Source organism: Phocoena sinus, chromosome 17 (genome assembly GCF_008692025.1).
Source record: "Phocoena sinus isolate mPhoSin1 chromosome 17, mPhoSin1.pri, whole genome shotgun sequence".
In the NCBI taxonomy this organism is placed as follows: domain Eukaryota; kingdom Metazoa; phylum Chordata; class Mammalia; order Artiodactyla; family Phocoenidae; genus Phocoena; species Phocoena sinus.
Genome location: NC_045779.1, coordinates 59,263,795 through 59,285,602, shown reverse-complemented (window position 1 = coordinate 59,285,602; position 21,808 = coordinate 59,263,795). Strand labels below are relative to the sequence as shown.

Genomic DNA, 21,808 nt, shown 5'->3' with positions numbered 1-21,808 from the left:
CTGCTGACCCTCGGCAGGCCCATCTCGCCGCACCTCAGTTTTATCATCTATGAAATGGGGGTAAGAATTACAATATGGAGTTATTTTAAGAATTAGATAGTATTCAGAAGATCCTGGCACAGCATCTGGGCTTTCGAAAGCCCTCAAAACTAAGAGTTTCTTTAATGTTGTCTATTTTAATTGTGTATATTCTTGAGTGTATGTAATTTTTCTTTGTTAAGGGTAGCTATTATAGCTATTTAGAAAACTTGTTAATATTAATGATCTAGTTGTGAGTTGTAGTAATCAAATCTCATCATCAAAGACAGAAAATCAAAGTCGGCCACTGACCATTGAATAAAATGTTATAATGAAATTCACTAGATGGCAATCTTGGTCTCAATATGGCAGGAGTTGAGTGACAGAAGTTCTTATTTGTTAAAGCAAATTGTAAATGACCACATTAGATGACACAAACAGAACAATAAATGTAGAAAGTGATTTAAGACTAGGTTCTTATAATGTCAGTCCTTTTCGATTTATAAGTCTAAGTGGTATGTTTCTCCATAAAAAGTACAATGTAATGCAAAATAGTGTCTCTTTAAAATGTCAAGTGCCGTGAATTACTAAGATGTTGCTGATGGTTTGTGTTTTAACCTCAAACACTCCCAGTTATTGTCTTGATTGTTACAAATAGCAGATGTGCTTTCTGACATGATTATTACTTTATTAAATAATTTTGTTTAATGCCCTTATATCTCTTCCACGTCTCTCTAATAATGTATTCATGAGGCTCATCGTATTCTGCATAAAGGTAACATGATTATATTTGCACCTGAATCTTTTTTTAAATTGAGATGGATGGCAAAGATAGGATATTTTAAAATTACTTTGCGGGCTTCCCTGGTGGCACAGTGGTTGAGAATCTGCCTGCTAATACAGGAGACACAGGTTCGAGCCCTGGTCTGGGAGGATCCCACATGCCGCGGAGCAGCTAGGCCCGTGAGCCACAACTACTGAGCCTGTGCGTCTGGAGCCTGTGCTCCGCAACAAGAGAGGCCGCGATAGTGAGAGGCCCGCGCGCTGCGATGAAGAGTGGCCCCCACTTGCCACAACTAGAGAAAGCCCTTGCACAGAAACGAAGACGCAACACAGCAAAAATTAATTAATTAATAAACTCCTACCCGCAGCATCTTCTTTAAAAAAAAAAAAATTACTTTGCTGCGCTGCTCTCTAACTGCCAATTTTACTGAATGTGAAATGTGTTTACCTTTTCTTCCTTACGGTTTCCCTGCAAATAATACTCAAAAAGCCAATGAGAGCCCTGTTCACCACAGAGCAGACTTTCAGGCAGGTCCTTCTTAGACCCCTTCTGCAAGAGTTTTGTGCAAAGGTATCAGAATGCTTTTATTACAGGGTGAGGTGACCTCCATGGGTGTCCTGAATTACTGATCCTTGGACAGCTATAAAGCAAGCAATGAAACACATAGCAGTGTTCCTTATCTTCCATTTGGTAGCTGTTCAGTAAAAGTTGGAGTTGAAAGTGTATGAAGTGAAGTGAGTTGTGACGAGTTAAAATGATCTTTGCCTCAGAAAGTCGTCTTTATTCTAGGGAGAAGATTAAAATGACTGGCGATGCTTGTTTTTGGAGCGTGGGTATCATTTTGTTGCACAAAATGCTCATTTCCTGTCTTTGAAGCTATGGGATCCTGCACGTATTGAATTAAGAGGATACTCTACTGATGATAATTTGGGGGAATGAAAACAATGGATTGTCATTTAACACACGTCATTGGGCATCCTTCTTGGAGGGGTATGACTGTCTGGACTTAAATCCCTGCTCGTCCAGTAATTAGCTATTTTATCTTCCCTCATTTGTAATGGAGACAGTAACTGTAATCTACCTCGTGGAGTTGTTGGGGGAATTAATTAAGTTAATGTGCGTAACTCTTGGAACGTTGCCTGGCCCCAAGTAAGCAGGTCTCTAACTGTCTTCCAAGGCACAGTGCACATCCTGCTTTGTCTATGGAAGCTCCTTGGATCTCTCTTCTTTCTGGCTGCCTATTTGATTTATCGTCCGAGCTATATATTTTGGAGCTTTATCATATTTGATGTAACCCTTTATCATACCTCTGTTTTCCCCCACTCATGTAAGTCAGTCTCATTCACGCATTTGTAGGATCATTTAGGATCTCAACAAACTGGAGCAAAAGTGTTATTAATGATGGCAGAGGGTATGCATTTGCTAACCAGAGATTGCTAGCCAATTATGTAATAATAATGTCAACAATCAGAGTGATCATAATGAGATGATTAAAAATAAATGTTATTAAATATTGTGAAACTCATGTCAAATCCATATAATCCTAACAATTTGCTTGTAAAGTTCTAAGTGGAAATAAAAATACAATTCTGATGTATAATTTCTATAAACCGCATAATTTGAGCCCAAAAAACACTTTTTAAATTGAGGTATAGTTGATTTACAATAGTATATTAGTTTCAGGTGTACAGCATAGAACAAAATTTCTATAGATTATATTCCATTTAAAGCTACTCAAAATTTTGGCTATATTCCCTGTACTGTACAGTGTATCCTTGTAGCTTATTGTATACATCGTAGTTTGTACCACTTAATCCCTGTGCCGCCTATAGCAGAGGGCTGGCTAAGTTTTCAACTTCAGCTTTTTGGTAAAAACAGATCAAAATGACCGTCTTCTGCAAGGCCTGTCAAGGTCTTACTTCCTATTCCTATGGAGAATTAGTTTTGTTGTTAGCATTCCTTTATCCCTTAAAACCTATTTGTTTTCTACTTTCCCCTTTCCCTCCTTTCCTTCCTTCCTTCCTTCCAGCCAAGCCAACCACCTAGCCAGCTATTCAACAATCCTTTTCAGCCTCTTGCTATGTGCCATAAACAGTGCTAGGTGTTACGTATTCAAATGGTCAACGTGCAGATAGCCCCTGTTTTCCTGGAGCTTATAGTGTGCTGTAAAAAAAAAAATGGTTTAATACTTAATTACAGATTACTTTAAAGGCTAAAAAGAACAGAGTGCTCAGAGTGAATAACAACAGGAATTCGCTTTAAATTGTGTGGTTAAGGCTGCCCTGAGGAAGCAGTGTTCCAACTGGGACTTGAAAGATGAGAAGAAACCATCGTGCCAAGATTGATAGGGGAGAAGGAAGGTGAGGAAGGCCAGGACAGGTAGAGGGGACTGTATGTAGGGAGGCATAGAGGCCCTCATGGAAGTGGGGATGGCCAGCCCAATTGCAGCCCTATGGGCTTGGAGGAGAGCTCTGAGAATGGAACCTAAGTGGTACATGGGGGTGACCACACAGAGCCTTGCAGGCCAGGTCGGGGGTCTAGATCTGAAGTGTAATGGAAGTCAGTGAGACGGCTGAAGGCTTACATTTTTTTATTTCCATTTTTAAGTCACCCTGGTTGCTTCTGTGGATATTGCTGTGGAGGGGGCCCAGGCCAGCGAGGGGGAACTTGGAGGCTATTGCAGCAGTCCGTCCCTCTGTTACCATATTGAACACGTTGCGTTATTTAATGATTGGTTAACTTGGCTCTTCATGCTGGCATCAGTGAGTCCTGACACACTTCTGACATACAGTGAGATGTGTCAGCAAGTGTTGAGAGGGTGAACGTCTGAATTAAAGTCCACCCTTAATGCTGTCCAGGGGGATTACTTCTCTTGTCTGTGACCTTCTGATTGGTTCACGATGAAGATTATCTGCCACTGTCCCTGACCGAGGACACATGGCATGCATGCCGCCGAACTCCATAGCACCAGTAATCAAGTACAGCGTCCCTGCCTACAGAAGCAGGCCTGGGAGAGAGAAGCACTTGCTTCTCCTTGCCTCGAGAATCATTAAATTACCTGGTGTTGAAGTTTCCCAAAGCATATGCTGAATTTTTTCTTTTTTTTTTTTTTTAAGATATTTGTGTGTGCTATTATTCATGTTCTTTAAGGACCTTGCTATTGAATCCAAATATGACTCTGCTATGGGGTTTATACATCTCTCTCTTCTATCTTCATTCTCTTCTATACTGTTTTCAAGAGATAATTTGCACAGCTGCAGAGTAAGAGGTGCTGTGATAGTGTGTAGGGGTGTAGCAGTGTTTACCTGTAGGCATACAGCAGTGAACACAAATGATAAAAATATCTACCTTTGCAAGAAATTACCTTCTGGGAGCAGCTATACAAGAAGATGGCGAGTATTAGGGGGCAAGAAAAAGCGTAAGGGAAGGGTTCTGCAGGTTGGGGTCATGACTGAGAGAAGGCTTCACTGAGAGGGCAACATTTGAGGAGTGAGCTTCAAGTGAGGACACGAGGGAAGAGCGCCCCACGTGAGGAGAGCAGCTCCTGCAAAGACTGAGGCACTGCACGCCTGGCAAGTTAGAGGAAGGGCAGGGAGGCCAGCGCGGTTGGAGGGGAGTGAGCTCAGGGTGACAGGTAGGATGTGTGGTCAGTGAGATGAAGTTGCTGAGACAGGCGAGGATAGTCCTGTGGTCAACTGTGAGGACTTGGCTTTTACTTTGAGGGAAATGGGGAACCAGCGCACAGTGCTGACCAAAGGAATTACAGGTGGGTTGACTGTGAACTGCTCATTAAGTGACAGGGAAAACAATCTACCAAATCCATTTGTCTTGAAATTGGTGTCCCAGGTGTGGTGTAGGAAGTTGCTGACACTGGCCTTGAGTAACTGTGACATATTGTCATTGCTGGGGTAGCTTATTTTCAAATAATGGAGTGCCAGCTCTTCCCTAATGAGGTCTTAGAGCTCCTCCTCAGTGCTGGAGAGAGAGAGACAGGATTGTGCAAAGTAGATCTGTGCGGTAGAGACCAAGGGTGACAGACACTGCCCCAAGCAGCTGGTCATTAGGAAGAGACGCACACACAACTGAAGTGGAGAGGCAGCCCAGCATAATGGTTAACAGCAGAGATTCTGGGGCCAGACCGCCTGGGTTGGAATCCAGTTCTGCCATTTGCAAGCTGTGTGATGTTAGGGAAGTTAACTTTGTTGTGCCTCAGTTGCCACACCATGAAATGGGAATCATTGTGGTACCTCTTAGTGTTGCCATGAGAATTAGTGACTACTTATAAAGTGCCGTATATGTTTTAAATAAAATCCACATATACTCCCTACCTTTTTCTGGCTTATGCACCAGGTTCGTTACTTTGTGGCCCAAGGAAATGAGATTGCTCTCAACAAGCCATGATGGCTCTTTCCTGGGTCCCTATGTTTTCCTCTCTGTCTCTGATGACTGCAGTTAAGCCTGATAGTTCAGGGCTCTCCTCCAGTCCCGACTGAAAAATGGAACAGCAGCTTCCCTGTTGGAAGAAAATATGTTGGCCAAGCCATCATGCTAATTATCTAAGCCTCAAAGGAATTAATTTTCTGGTAGTCGTTGAGCTTACTGTCTTTAAAAAAAAAAATGTTTATTAAGTTAATGTGATAGAAGAGGATTTATATCTAAGTAATTGGATGATGACTGGAATAAGAATGAAGGCATACTGAGAACTAGAGGTACAGGGTCAACATATATTAATTCTTCATAGGTTCTTAGGTTTTTGAGGAATTGGCATCTGTGTGATGCTAGGCTTAGAGTAGGGTCTGGTTCTTTTTAACTCTAGAATCAGATGATAATTGAGAGGAGAGTTCAACCAAGAACTGAGTACTATTCTATACCATGTGCTTTTTTAAAACTACCTCAGTTAATCAGCACTTGGTGAGGTATACAGACTTTCACCTCTAACTCACAATCTGAGGAAACTTGACGCTAAGAGGCCATACAGCTACAAACGGTGGCCCCAATATTCAGAACTTTTACGTCTGCTTCTCAAGACCCCATTCTTTCCACTCTCTGTCTCCTTTGGGGCAGTCACTGCTGAGCGTTATGAGTCAAAGACCTTGATCTCTTCTATCCTAGTAGGTAATAGTAATGCTTTCCTGTCAGAATTTTGGATCCCTAGAACCAGCCTATTGTAGAATTGACCTGGGAATAAATCCTTGTGTGTATCCTGTTCCTAATGTTCATTGGGACTTACAGACTTTCGACTGTTACTGAAACCAAAGGATTGTCTTAACCATTCATATAAAGGGGAAAGACTAGAAAAATGAGAGACACTAGCTCAACATAAGGAAGTGAGAAAAGTAAGTAATTTGAGTTAAATATCTCTGGGTTGTGTTACAGCAAAGGATCTTTATCCGCTGCTAACTGTGTCTCAGAGAATAAGCAGGGGCTGTTGTTGGAGGATTATCAAGCAGCCATCATGAACTGGGCATCAAACAGACTGCAAAATCAGACTGTGCTCCACCTCGAGGCTAGAACTCATCCAGTGATGAGAGAGGGCTGCTGAAGTGTGCAGGCACAGGAATGGATGTGTCTGGGTGGGAACCAGTGGTGGCAGGTTCTCTAGAAGACTTGTGTTTGTAGTCTTGCCAGCAAGTGGGAAGAAGCTTTGAGCATTGCTCAAGAGTTGGCAGAGAACCGCTGAGCTAGAGAAACAAATGCCATTTTCTGAGCACTAAGGTTTCTTGGCAGAAATCTTTGCTATTTGGAACTGCAAAGATGCAAATGAAGACATGAAATAATTTTAGTATTTATTTTTAGTAATTTTTAAGAACGTGCTTAGTATTATCTTGTTCCTAGAGCCATCTCTTCAGATTTGTTGAATTGAGATGGAAGCAATGCCAGGCATCTTTAGTCTCCTTCCCTGCCACTTTAAGGCCCTCCACATACTCCCATGATGATTAAATCTGGCTTATGCACCAGGTTCATTACTTTGAATGACTGAACTGCAGTCTCGGAGCTTTGGAACTGTTGCCAGGTTTGGTAGAATTAAAAATGTCTTGCCTTTCTGGGCTAGACTCAACTTGGATTCTTTATCACCGTAAGATGAAAATTTCAGGCACCAAGCGACAGAAAACCTCCAAAATCTATGCATTCTCTCTTTATTCCCTAAAAGAGTAGAGTGCAGAACAAAACCCAGAAATTGCCCACACTGCTCCTGCCCTCTGCATCAAGGTGAGAATCTTCCCTTATTTGCATGGTCCATGGCGGATAGCAGAGGGCACCCCTGCAACATGCAACTGAGACTGTGCCAACCCTGGTGGGTGTTCATTCCCACTAATGGGAATGTGCTTTGACTCCTCTTTTCATTCACTCTCCCTAAGGTCAGGAATGATGGACCGCTGATGACAAGTCAGTTTTCTCTGTGCTTTGGGAGCAGGTTTAATATGACACCCAGACACAGCCTTTGCACACCATTTGGGATACTGAGTGGCAGATGTTTTTTCCTTAAAGGAAGGAATGTTTTCTACAAAGGGAGAGGAATTTTTGCAGGAAATTTGCAAACATTACGTGGACCCTGATCACCTTGTTACAGATCCAGTTAGTCTTCTGGGAAGGGACTGCTAGGAAGGGAAGATCCTAGCAGTGCCTTGCTGGAGAACATTGAATAATTTGTGAATTTACAGTCCCATCTGCTTCCTTTTTTTTCTGTTTTTTTTAATTGAAGTATAGTTGACTTACAGTGTTGTGTTAGTTTCAGGTGCGCAGCAAAGTGATTGTTTTATATATGTATTCTTTTTCAGATTCTTTTCCGTTATAGGTTATGACAAGATATTGAATATAGCTCCCTGTGCTGTACAGTAGGTTCTTGTTGCTTACCTATTTTATACATAGTAGTGTGTATCTGTTAGTCTCAAACTCCTAATTTATCCCTCCCTTCCCTCCTTTCCCCTTTGATAGCCATAAGTTTGTTTTCTGTGTCTGTGAGCCTATTTCTGTTTGGCAAATAAGTTCATTTGTATCATTTTTTTTTTTTTAGATTCCACTTATAAGTGACACCGTATGACACTTGTCTTTGTCTGACTTACTTCACTTAGTATGATAAACTCTAGGTCCATCTATGTTGCTGCAAATGGCATTATTTCATTATTTTTTATGGTTGAGTGGTATTCCTGTGTGTGTGTGTGTGTGTGTGTGTGTGTGTGTGTGTGTGTGTGTGTGTATACACATACATACATACACCACATCTTCGTTATCCATTCATCTGTTGATGGACATTTAGGTTGCTTCCATGTCTTGGTTGGCTATTGTAAATAGTGCTGCAATGAATTTTGGGGTGCATGTATCTTTTTGAATTATATTTTTTTCTGGATATATGCCCTGGAGTGAGATAGCAGGATCATATGGTAACTCTATTTTTGGTTTTTTTAAGGACCCTCATTACTGTTCTCCATTGTGGCTGCACCAATTTACATTCCCACCGATAGTGTAGCAGGGTTCCCTTTTCTCCACACCCTCTCCAGTATTTATTGTTTGTAGACTTTTTGATGATGGCCATTCTGACCAGTGTGAGGTGATACCTCATTGTAGTTTTGATTTGCATTTCTCTAATAATTAGTGACATTGAGCATCTTTTCATGTGTCTGTTGGTCATCTGTATGTCTTCTTTTTTATTTTTATTTTTTTTTAGTATGTCTTCTTTGAAGAAATGTCCGTTTAGGTCTTCTGCCCATTTTTTGATTGGGTTGTTTGTTTGTTTTGATATTGAGCTGTTTGTATATTTTGGAAATTAATCCTACGTTGGTTGCATCATTTGAAAATATTTTCTCCCATTCCATAGGTTGTCTTTTTGTTTTGTTTATGGTTTCCTTTACTCTGCAAAAGCTTTTCAGTTTAATTAGGTCCCATTTGTTTATTTTTGCTTTTGTTTCCATTACTCTAGGAGGCAGATCCAAAACATTTTGCTGCAATTTATGTGAAAGAGTGTTCTGCCTATGTTTTCCTCTAGGGGTTTTATAGTATTTGGTCTTATATTTAGGTCTTTAATCCATTTTGAGTTTACTTTTTGTATACAGTGTTAGAGAATGTTCTAATTTCATTCTTTTACATGTAGCTTCCCAGTTTTCCCAGCACCACTTATTGAAGAGACTCTCATTTCTCCATTATATATTCTTGCCTCCTATGTCATAGATTAATTGACCATAAGTGCATGGGTTTATTTCTGAGCATTCTGTCCTGTTCCATTTTCTGCCAGTACCATACCATTTTGATATCTGGAGCTTTGTTAGTATAGTCTGAAGTCAGGGAGAGTGATTCCTCCCACTCTATTATTCCTACTCAGGATTCTTTTGGCTATTCAGGGTCTTTTGTGTTTCTATACAAATTGCAAAATTATTCTGGTTCTGTGAAAAATGCCGTTGGTAATTTGATAGAGATTGCATTGAATCTGTAGTTTGCCTTTGGTACTATGGTCATTTTAATACTATTGATTCTTACAATCCAAGAATGCGGTATATCTTTCCATCTGCTTGTGAAATCTTCAGTTTCTTTCATTAGTGTCTTATACTTTTTGGGGTACAGGTCTTTGCCTCCTTAGGTAGGCTTTTCCTAGGTATTTTATTCTTTTTTGATGCAGTAGTAAATGAGATTGTTTCCTTAATTTCTCTTTCTGCTATTACGTTGTTAGTGTATAGAAATGCAACAGATTTCTGTATATTAATTTTGTATCCTGAAACTTTACCGAATCCCTTGATGAGCTCTAGTAGTTTTCTAGTGACGTCTTTAGGATTTTCTATGTATAGTATCATGTTATCTTCAAACAGTGACAATTTTACTTCTTCCTTTCCAATTTGGATCCCTTTTATTTCCTTTTCTTCTCTGATTGCTGTGGCTAGGACTTCCAAAACTATGTTGAATAAAAGTGGTGAGAGTGGACATCCTTGTCCTATTTCTGATCTTAGAGGGAATGCTTTCAGCTTTTCATTGTTGAGTATGATGTTACCTGTGGGTTTGTCATATATGGCCTTTATCATATTGAGGTATGTTCCTTCTATTCCCATTTTCTGGAGAATTTTGATCATAAACGGATGTTGAATTTTATCAAAAGCCTTTTCTGCATCTATTGAGTTGCTCATATGGTTTTTATTCTTCAATTTGTTAATGTGGTATATCACATTGATTGATTTGTGGATATTGAAAAATCTTTGCATCTCTGGGGTAAATCCCACTTGATCATGGTGTATGGTCCTTTTAATGCTGGATTTGGTTTGCTAGTATTTTGTTAAGGATTTTTACATCTATGTTCATTGGGGATATTGGCCTGTTATTTTCTTTTTTGTGATATTTTTGTCTGGTTTTGGTATCAGGGTGATGGTGGTTTCATGGAATAAGTTTGGAGGTATTCCTTCTTCTGCAGTTTTTTGGAATAGTTTCAGAAGGATAGGTTTTAACTCAGTCCCATCTGCTTCTCATGAGAAGAGAGGAAAATCACATGGTGATGTTGTTAGTGGATCTCAAGCCTCAAATGGCATTTTCCCAAAAGTCTTCTCTAACCAGACTTAGCCATATATTCTCAATATCCAATTTGACATCTAGTAAACCCACTAGAATTTATGAAATAATCCAACAAACCTTCATTAAGTACCCCTGAAAGGAAGTACAGGTTGGGGATTAAGAGTAGAGACTTAAGACATAGACCACCTATATTTCAGTCCTGGCTTTGCAACTTACTAGTTATATGATCTGGTCAATTTACTTAATCATTCTATGCCTTGGCTACCACATCTGTAAAATGGAGGTGAAATTATCATCTGTGTCATTGGGTTGAAGGGAACAGTAAATGAATTAATATCTCAGAAACACAAAGAACGATGTTTGACACATAAACACTGTTTAGGAGCCTGTTGGCTGATGGTGATGATAACAGATTATAATTATGACAACAGTGTTGATGATGACATTGATGACTTCGTTGTTGTTAGGCTGAGAATAAAAAAATACGGTTCTATCAAGTGACTAGTCATCTTGGGTGGGGATACAGCCAAGTCAGTCAACGGTGTCATCACAGATTTTGGATGTGTTTGAAGTGTGCAGTAGTGTATGAGTATAGAGGAGATTTGGTGTGGGGTGGTGGGAAAAACTCAAGAGGCTGTGATGTGCCAGCTGTATCTCAAGCAACGAGCAGGCGTTAGTGAGGAAAAGAGGTGAGAGCAGTGCCTTCCAGAAGAACCAGTGTGAAGAAGAAGAACCAGTGTGTGTGAAGGTGTGTGACAAGTTTAAGAATCACAGTTAGTTTGGCCCGGTTAGTTAACATGTAGGATGCAGATGAGGGAGGGGTGAGGGATAAGTTGGAGAAAGAAGTAGGAGCCAGATCACAAAGGGTCTCGTATGCCTTAATCGGAGTGGGGCTTTTACCGGGAAGGTCTGAAGCATGGGAATGACAGAGCCAGGGAGGCAGGGAATCAAAGACTCAAACATCAGTGACTCTTACAGCTTTTTGAGTTTCCTCATGTATAAAATTAGGGCCTCTGGGACTGGCACGGTATTAGGGTCTCTGCTGTGCTTGTAAGTACAGAACGAATGGCCAAAACGTTCTGGTTTTGGGTTCTCCATCAATAAGGCAGAAAACAGATGGCGTACTCGACTAGGATTTTTGAGAATAAATGTTAAGGAAAAGGCTCTTCAGAGGTGTGAGCTGAAGCTGTAGACAAGGGCCACCTGAGTGAGGACCAGCCACTGCCAGGACTGCTCAGATGCAGGGAGCATCTTGTGTTCTCCCTTCCCCACTCTCTTCTACTGGTGCCTCCCATGGCTGACCCCGACTGGAAGCAAGAGGTCAGTGTGTAAGGTCCCTCTCCTTGGAGTCCAGGGAAGGACTGAGAATAGGAAAAATGGGAAATATCCTGAACTCCTCTTGGGACTGATTGTTCTGAGGCTATTTTAAGTCCTTTTTTTTTGGCACCTGTCAAAATCCACTCTAAGGCGATACCTGTGGATAAGATTGGAATTTGTGCAGTATTTCAGATCACCTTCCTGTTCTGAGTCAGAAAGCTATGCAGGCTATTTTACTATATAATCAGCAACTTTGTTCTATTAGGGCATCCTAATGGAAAACCACAGAATAAGTATTGCAATAATTCCCCCTCCTCTTCTTTCCATTTATTGGAACTCATCTGTGTGACAGGCTCTTGAGACTTATCACCACAATCCTTAAAACAATCTGAAAGGTGCTTAATATTATTCACATTTTATGTATAAGGAAATTGAGGCAGTGGTGTTCCAGTAACTCTATAGCTGTAACAAAACTGGGATTCAAATTCAGTTTGGGGTTTTTGTCTATACCCCACTATCTTTAGGAAATAACAGTCCTTTAGGTAAGTCTACCACCCTGCTTTGAGAAAGATACTGGGTACCTGGGTCACTACTGTCATCACCACCATTTTCTCTATCAGCATCTCTATCATGGTCACCGGCACCAACAACAAAACAAAAGCAACAAATATTGATAGATACTTTAGGATGAGGGGCAAATTTTATGGACACCAAGTCTGAACATCTTAAGGAGGAGTTATTTTCGCTTAACCTCTGGTTTTATTTTTTAATGACAAGTTTCAATTTTGGCTTTGTAAAGGTATTTTTATCAGGTTTCTTCTCTCAGGTGCTATCAGTGGTAACATATTGGTTATACTTTGGTGCCATGAAACATTTCAATGGAAGTACCAGGTCAGCCACTACTTCAATACTATTTGGATGCAACTAAAATTTTTGCAACATAGTGCAAGATAAAATTGCCCAGGACTGTATGTCCTAATGGTCTCACCCAAAATGGTGGCTGCTAAAAGTCCTTGCAACTGCAGACTAGGTAATTGAATAATTTGTATACCAAATTCAGATCCAAATGATGCTTCTGATAGTATGATTGCTCATAATAAGGAAGAGGTCAGCATTCACTAGTAATTACTATTCTCTATAATTTTTAAAACATGAAAAAAATGCTGTGGCCAGCACATCCATTGGGGAAAAGGCACTGCAACACAGCAATGGTGTGGGAGAACCGTGCTTTATTATTAAATTAGTCATTTCGTTTGAGAAACACAATGTATAATTGATCAGCTAATTTGCCCGAAGCCTTTCATTTAGATACTGTATTTCACATCTCCTTTCACATTTTCACATTTCCAAAAAGCAGGCATCATTGTGTGACGTAGTTTATTGATCATCTTTCTTTTTCTTAGTGGCACCTAAAATAAATGCATGTCATAAAATCAGTGACATCTTAGATCAGATGAAATAGGGATTCAGACCCTTTTGTATATTTTTTTCCCGATGAGATATCCCTGAAAGACCAAAAGAACCTTTTGAAGAGAGCTAATGCAGAAGATTAAATTCACATATTCTAATAGTCGTTCATTTTTCTAATTTATATCATATGCCTTGTCTGTGTGAGTACTTTATGGGAGTAATAATCACAATGATAAGTAGTATTTTCTGCATTTGGGTAGTGCTTTATAGTTGTTAAGGGGCTGCTACATGCATCATCTTATTTCTTCTCAAAGTTGACTTGGAGGATAGACATCAGTTTCCTACTTTCTGGCTAAAGATAGGTGCAAACCTTCTGAAGGTTGGGCAACTCTGCTAAGGTTATCCAGGTCAGTATTGACAGAACCAGAACCTGAGTCTCCCAACTCCAAGTTCACTCTTTAGAGCTGGGGCTTCCAAAGTCTAAGTCCAACTCCTGCTTTGCAATCCAGCATTTTTTTTTCTTATGTTCTAACATCTAGGTAAACCTCTTTTCCCATGTTTTTTAATTGCATAAGTAATACATGAACATAAACCCACTGTTAAAAAAAAAAAGTAAAAATGGAGTAAAAAGTGATGTATCTCCTTACCACTGTTTCTTTTCTAGTATTTACATATGTGTAAATAGCTGTTTGGCATAAATCTTACTATGTATATGTTTTGTGATTTGCTTTTCTCACTGTATATATCTTAGAGATTTATTCATTTAACAAATATTTACTGTTCTCAGCACTGAGAAATCCTCATGTCAGTATATGTAGTTTTATCTCTTAACCAGTAAAGAATATTCCATTCTATGCATTTACCATAATTTATTAAGGCAGTTCCCTGTCACTGGACATTTGGCTTGTTTCCAAATGTAATTTCAGTTCCAACTAATGCTAAATAAAAATATAAAAATTGTAGCACATGCCTGTCTGGGCAAAGGTGTACACTTGTGGGCTAGTTCCCTATGTGCAGGGTTAAAGGATGGGCATACTTAAGTTTTAGCTGTTTTTGCCTGTCCACGAAGGAAGCTGAACCAACAGTGTGTCAGAGTGAGCAAACTGAATCTCCAGGAACTTTTTTTTCGTTTATAAAAGGGAGGAAATAACACAAACCTAATAGCGTTCTTCTGACAATCTTGCAGAGTAATGATAGCCATGCTGCAGAGCTTTCCCCTCTCTTGTGGATCAGACAGAGCCACAAAAATGATCACAACAAGGCAGTCAACTCCAAGGGCATCTGGACAGTGCCAGCAGTTTGAAAAGGTCAGAGGAAGATGCAAACTTCGGCCTGCTGTGTGGTAGGAGGGCAGAAGAGTAAGTCTGGTCTGCCTGGTGGCTGGGGAGAAACGCATTAGGCCGCGATACTCCTGAAAGGATAGTGTGGATAAAGGCAGGGAAGAGATGAGTATGATGGGAAACCTGCAGTCCAGCAGAATCTGATATGGTGAAATGGAGCTGCAGCCTCTCCCTGGATTACAACTTTCACTCTGCATCTCTTTAGTCCTGCGGCAAGATCAGCCTCTTTGCTGTGCCTGCTCAGCTTGGTCATTGCTTTCTGCCCCTTGCTTCTCTGCACAGTGACAAGAATGATACACCCATGGATAGGCTCCCTAGGGTCCTGCATACCCCTCTAGTTAGGGAAGAGTGTTCATCAGAAGTTCAGTGACACAGTTGGAACTGGAGGAAAATATCTAGTCTGTTGCCGCAATGAAGCTACATTTGAGTTCAACTCACCTGGACTGCTCTGTACCCGGCATTCTGCCAGGCGCCTCTGAGGCGAAGAGTGAAGGGGATGAGAAGGTTATAACACCACCTCTGAACCCGCTAAAAGCTTTCAGATTAGACATAGACTATTGTTTCATATCAGCAAAGCCCTGGGAAGCACCACGTGCCTCCTTGGATCTCCCTTTGCAGTGAGTTATTTTCCGAAGGCATTTCTGAGCCAGTGGAAACAATAGCAGGATAGTCAAAAGACGTTCTGGCATTTTTAAGGAGGATGAGGCTGCCAACAGGGGTGGAGTTTTTGTGAGCATGTGAAGATGGGTAGGTTTTCAGAGGCACTTGACAAAGACCCAGCCCTCTTTGCTAGTTCATATTACTGCCTGGAGAATCTGCCAAAAATCATGATGATACACTTTTTGGTCTCATTACTGCAGCTGTTTGCCCACCATCTACAATTATTTCATATTGTTAGGAGTCTGGCCCGGGTGTGTGTGTGTGTGTGTGTATGTGTACACACTTCCTGTGCTAGGGTACTCTGCTATTATTGTTCATTTCCACGTTTGTACTGCAGACACACTATCATATTAGTTGCCATGAAGTAAGAGTTGTGGTTTACAGGAGTGGGATTATTGGAAAAAGAGGCGGTGGCTTGAAGCAGGTCTCAGTGTCCCACTGGGTAGATAAAGTGTTCCATAGTGTGGTGCCACACCCCCGTACTTATGAACCTCAGAAAGCCACAAGTTGAGGGGCCTTTTGGGCTCTTGACTTAGAAGAGCATCAGGGTGATTGGAATGTGTAGTCTAGTTAGCAACCCGGAGTCATAAATAGATTGAGAACCATCTAGTCTGCATTGTTGTCTCAGACCATAATTGATGGGGCAGGATTCAAACAGATCTTTACCAACTAGCTTGTTTGGCCTGGGCCACGCTTCCCATGGGTTTGTAGCTGCCAGGAGCTGCTGAACACAGAGCTGTCCTAGATCGGGTGTTCAACAAGCCTGTAAGGTAAGTGACTGCAGTCTAGATAGCTTGATGTTACCTACTTTAGGCTGAGCTGACATTGTAGCGAAGATCGTGGCCCCATGTCCTTCTGCAGGGGGATCATACGAGGTGTATGGATCTCCCAGGTCAGAGATCCTAACTTGGAAGTAGATGTAGCACAGTTTTTGAAATGATAATAGTATTAAACCTTCATACAAATGTTTCCATATAGTAAACATTACTCCAGGTACTCTAAATGGGTTATGCCACTTAATATCCTTCAACGACCCTGTGAGGCAGGTACAGTTATTCCCACTTTACAGACAAGGAGACAGAGACATGCTAAGATGATCCACTCGGGGTCATACAGCTGTTGAGTGCTGATTTGAGCCTGGGCAGTCTGACCTTAGGATCCGCAGGCTGTAATTGGTTGTAAGGGTCCAAAGGGGCCCAGGTGTAGCCATGGGGATGAGGAACTATAGATGGGTGTCAGAGGCATTTGATGATTGGCCCATTGTCTCTGAATACATAACTCAAGAAAATGCAGTCCTGTCATTTTCTCTTTCCAACAACCTGGTATCTTCTTTTGTGATTGCTACTAGGAACCATTGATTACCAAAAATGGTTTGTGAAGCAGCCCAATTAAGTGAGCCAAGAATTACATGTCAAGTGTTACCATCTTTATTTGCTTATGTCAAGTGGAGTCAGAGTCCTTCTGTGATCAGCAAAGCAAGTGTAAAGTGGTTGATTAATTTCCTTTAAGTTTTGTCAGAATTTGTGTGCAAGGAATCTAATTTTCAGTTTAATTTTCCTTCCTAACATAGACACTCCATTTTTTTTTTCTTACTCTCTCTCTCTCTCACTATTACTGATAGCTGGAACACACCATTTGTAGTTTCATTTCACTTGAGTGTTGGGTTAATAATATTAATCTGAATACTTCTCCCTTCTTATCTTTAAGTAATTTGTAAAGGATGGTCAGTTACAGACCTGCTTAAACAGATGACAGCCATTTTGCAGAATACCCGAAAAAGCAAAAGACTTTTATTGTCCTTTAAAATACTTCCCACACTGAGAAGTTTTTTGTGTGGTTAATAATATTTTTGTGGGATTTATTGTGTGCCTACTTTGGGCTGGGCATGGAAGAAACACAAAGGTGAATAAAACTCATACCAATAACTTCAGTTTTCTCATATATAAAATGAAGCTGGTAATTGGATTTCTTTCATAGAGTTGTGATTAAATTATATAATCTTTGTAAATGTCTTAGTCTAAGTACTCAACAAATGTTAGCTGTGGCTACATGGCTTCAAAGTTGTCTTGGCTTCTGATTCTGTAGGACATGGAACCAGCTGGCTGCCCTGGTCTGAGACCTCCCCGTGCTCTTCGAGCTCCCGGACCTGTGTTGCGACTCCTGTTTACTCTTTCCATGTTGGCAACTCCTGAGCTGTGACTGTTTTCAATCCTATATCTAGATTTCAACTGAAGACCCCCCTGTGCTAGGTGTTAACTCAGGCTGTGCAGTGGAGTCTTCGCTGGTTTCTCATTGTTGGTGTGAGATGTGAGATTGAGAACATCTGTAATTCCTCCTCTAATCTGCTCTTTCCCCTTTAGTTATCACTAAAGGATCAATGACACCTCTTTTAGAAAGTAACTCCATCTTAGAAAACTAGGGATATGCATGGGGACCAACTCATCTCAGGTTTAGCATTGAAAGTCTTGAGATCCAGGAACCCCTATGGGATCATTTCCCTAGGACTGTCTGTTTTAAAGCTGAACATCTCAGCTTCCAGGAACCCCTGGTCCCAGGCAAACAGGGATGTTGGTCTCTCTAGATGCAGAAGACCAAGACAATCAAGAAAGCATACCTCACATCTTGTTTGTGTGTAATTATTTTGCCATAATAAAAAAATAGAATTAATTCTTCCTTTTTGAAATACAATAACTGCCTTTAAAGTTCTGTGAGATTGATGAGGCTATTACATGATCTCTTGAGGGCAGCCCCTAAGCGTCAGGAAGGATCCAGGTCTTAGCCTCTGTTTTGTACGTATCTGAAGCTATGTATATCCCTTCCTCTCTAGTTAAACAGATTCTGGAGATGCTGTAGGATTTTTCAGAATAACAAGACAATTGACAAATAAGTCACTTTTATTGATTTAAAAACAACTAACTGGCTAGCAGGTCAGCTGATCACCTGATTTTAGCCTCTAGAACAAGAGTCAACCTAGAAAATCCGATAACCACAAGAAGGTTGCTTGTTCATCATGGTGCCAGGGCAAAGGAAATTGAGTCATTAGAAAGCCATCGAGTTTTATGAGTTCCACTCACCCATCTGAAGGTATACAGTTGACCATTGAACAATATGGGAGTTAGGGGTGCGACCCTTCACATAGCCAAAAATCAGAGGAAAACTTTACAGTGGGCCCTCCAAATCTGATATTCACACCTGTGGATTCAACTAGCTGCCGATCATGTAGTACTGTAGTATGTATTGAAAAAAATCTGTGTGTAAGTGGACCCACACAGTTCAAACCTGTGTTGTTCAAGGGTCAACTGTGTGTATCAGTTCTCAACCCGGAAGTTTAATCATTGCTTCCTAGACCTGCCCCCCAGAGATTCCACTTTAATTTGATTGGGGTGGATCTCAGACATTGCTCTTTGTAAAATTCTCCAGATTATTCTAATTTTCGTCCAGGGTTGCGGCTAAGGATGTTGAGAACCCTCTCCACTGGATAGTACCAGACACATTGAAAACCATGGACTTGACCTCTGCTTTCACTCCATACAGACCACACCATTCTGTTAAGACAGCACAGCAAAGCATAACATCCATTACTTTCTGCTTATAATTTCCTCGGGAAACTCCATGTTATCTTAACAGAACTTAGGGGTGTTCCCAAACTATTTCTTATGGTAGGATAAATCTTTGAGTGTTTAACATCCTCCATTTATTTTGCTTTTTTGTTTGTTAATTTTATTTCATTTTGTAATTGAAGTATAGTTGATTTACATTATTGTTACATTTTTTCAGATTATTTTCCATTATGGGTTATTACAAGATATTGAATATTGTTCCCCGTATTATACAGTAAATCCTTGTTGCTTATCTATTTTATATATAGTAGTGTGTATCTGTTAATCCCATATTCCTAATTTATCCTCCCCTCCCCTCTCCCCTCTGGTAACCATAAGTTTGTTTTCTATGTCTGTGAGTCTGTTTCTGCTTTGTAAATAGATTCATCTGTATTATTTTTTAGATTCCACACATCAATATAAGTGATATCATATGATATTTGTCTTTCTCTGTCTGACTTCACTTAGTGTGATATTCTCTAGGTCCATCCATGGTGCTGCAACCTCTATTTGTAATTGATTCTTATTAGCTCCAGTTTTAGACAATGCCATTTGCAAATCTTGTCCCCAAGGCTTAGAAGGGCAGCCCACCAGGAGACTTTAACAGGCACCATATTCGCTCAAAATAAAGAAGCCAGATAACACCAAATAGAATTGTTTCTGTGTATCCTTTACTCCACTTCCAAAAGGCTTTCTTTGTTCCTTCCGGACTTGCCTTTGGAAACTTCGGGGAAACACCATTTATTCTTAGCTAACTAGTCAACATTCCATTGGTTAGACTCCAAATTAATACCACTTTACCAAGTATGAATAGCTCTCTTTACTTAATCTGATTATTTCCCTGGTTCTAACTGTTGTCAACCTTTGATACCTTTTTTTTTTCTGGAGCTATCTTTTCTATGAAGTGTTCTCGGTAGTGGTTCTGATTCAGCTCTCATGGGCCGGTGGAAATACCAAATCTCTTTGTCCCTATTTCTCTTTTCCAGGCTTCTTCAAGGTAAACAGCTCAATTGTATCAAAGCGTCTTAACACAACCAGTTTAGGTTCGGCAAAGTTAACTTCTTCGCCTATCAGAGACATGAAGCTAGTGCGTTCCTTAGCAACGGTTATTTGAGGGGACTTTTCCCAACCCTCCTTGCAAGGCCAGAGTGTGAAGGGCAGTATATAATGGAAGATCAGCTGAAATCCTAATCCTTTTAGCAACAGTATGGCACTTTAAAGCTTCTCCTTTAAGCTGCCTCTGAAATATGATTTTCATTTTTTTAAATGGGGAAACTCGGACGTTGTCTCACAGAGAGATTAAATGACCTCCCCAAGGACATCCATCGCTGGGCAGAGGTTGATCCAGTAATCTAATTAAGGCCTCATAAATCCAGCAGTGTTGCCAGAACCACACTTTTCCCTCTTGTTCCTGCCAAACGCACTAACTGAATATGATGACTTGCCTGGCCCCTTGCCCTGGAAGCCCTCTGGTGCCCACAGCTGAAGCCATTTGACCACACTCCGCGTTCTACCCCAGGCCAAGGGCTTGGGATGATGAGTGGTCGTTAATCAGGGGGAATTTAAGGACTCGTCCTCAGGGGTCAGGTCTTGCCACTGGGGCTTTTCCGGGCTTAATCCTTCTGGCCATGACACAGCCCCATACTGTACACCGGTACGGGTAATAAATAGGATCGCTATTCTGTTCTCCTTGGTTGGATTTTCCCCTTTGTCCTTCAGTTCCTGCAAGGCTAGGGCACCCAGTCTTGGTGACTAGCCTGCCCTCCCAGAGTCCGTGTTCCTTCTCTGAGCCCTTGCCAGGCGGTGGAAGCCCTGCCTTCTCCTGCCCACTCACCACCTGCTCGCCTTCCCACATGTCGCTGGCTTTCACATGTGCCATTGCTCCCCGTGATTCCTGGGTAGATTGCTCTCTCTTCTACACCTCCTGACCTATTAATGCCTGCCTGGGCCACTGTGTCACCGACACCTAGCATCTTGCTGCCCTTCCTGCCTGGGCTTCTCCCCATTGCCTGTGCCTGGGCTACCTCTGCTCTGTGAGTCTGTCTAGGTTCAAGGTTCAAATTTTATGCCACCACCTGTGAAAGTTCCAGTTTTTTGGTCTGGACAGGAGCCATCCATTCCCTATACCAGTTGAAGATTCTCTTTAGACTCAGCACTTTCCTCCCCTTTTAATTTATTTCTTATAGAACTTAACCTTTTATCCTGGCATTTGGAGGTAACCAGCAGTTTTCTTCTGTATTTCCAAGTGGTGGTTTGGCCTCTGCTTTTGATTATGAAAATTGTTCTCATTTCTCATTGCCCTTATTTTCAGCCATGGTGTCAGGTTTGTGTCTGTCTTTTCTCTCTTTCTCGTTTGATATTGTGCAGGGTTCTGTTTAATCTGTCTTTCACTGTATCATTCTAAGATGGATGGATGGATGAGTGGGGTGGATGGATGGACAGACAAAAAAGCATGCAAGCATTCTACCTGTTTCCTTTTTAATGATCCCTCATTGGCACAGTTAAGAGTATCTGGTGTGTGTGAAACTGGTGTATCTCTGTGTTTTATCACTGTCCGCTCCACAATACCTTAAATGTAGTTAACATTCAACACATGCCTGTTATCAATAATAAGGCAAAAACTATTATCTTGTCAAATTCAGGTTTGGTGTCAGAATGAAGGAGAGGCTTGTACTAGTTTACCAGAATAACCATATCCTTCATTTTGTGTAGGAAGAGAAACAAGACAAGGCTATTAAAATCTCTGGAAATAAGTGATGTCTCTAAAGGGATCCCATTATCAGATGCACACATAGTCCTGAATCGCAGTATTTGAAAATATTAGAAATGAGAGAGATTTGAACTAAAGCAGCCTTAGGAAGGGACAGACATGGGACCAGAGTAAAGTTAGATTCTTTCAATACCACATACCCCAAACTGACAGAACAATGTGCGGGTATTCCATAATTTATTAAATCCTTATGGACATTTAGGATGCTTCCAAGTTTTCACTGTTACAAATACCATAGCAACACATGTGCACACCTACATGTATTCTTTGATACATACGTATCTCTGCTTCTTCTAGACAGAGACCTTGAAGTGGAAATGCACCTTGTAAACATTTAGAAACACTAATGTGTACTTCAGAAAGACAAAACTAGTCTGAGAGAGCACACTTCCTCGATGGATATCATCAATTTTCTCAGTAC

General features: G+C 40.8%; 1 protein-coding gene across 3 annotated transcripts in view; it reads left to right on the top strand.

The window, feature by feature from the left end:
* Window positions 1-21,808, top strand: part of SAMD12 (sterile alpha motif domain containing 12) — a 460,979-nt gene that overhangs the window by 127,807 nt on the left and 311,364 nt on the right. The gene's annotated exons all lie outside the window — the stretch shown is intronic.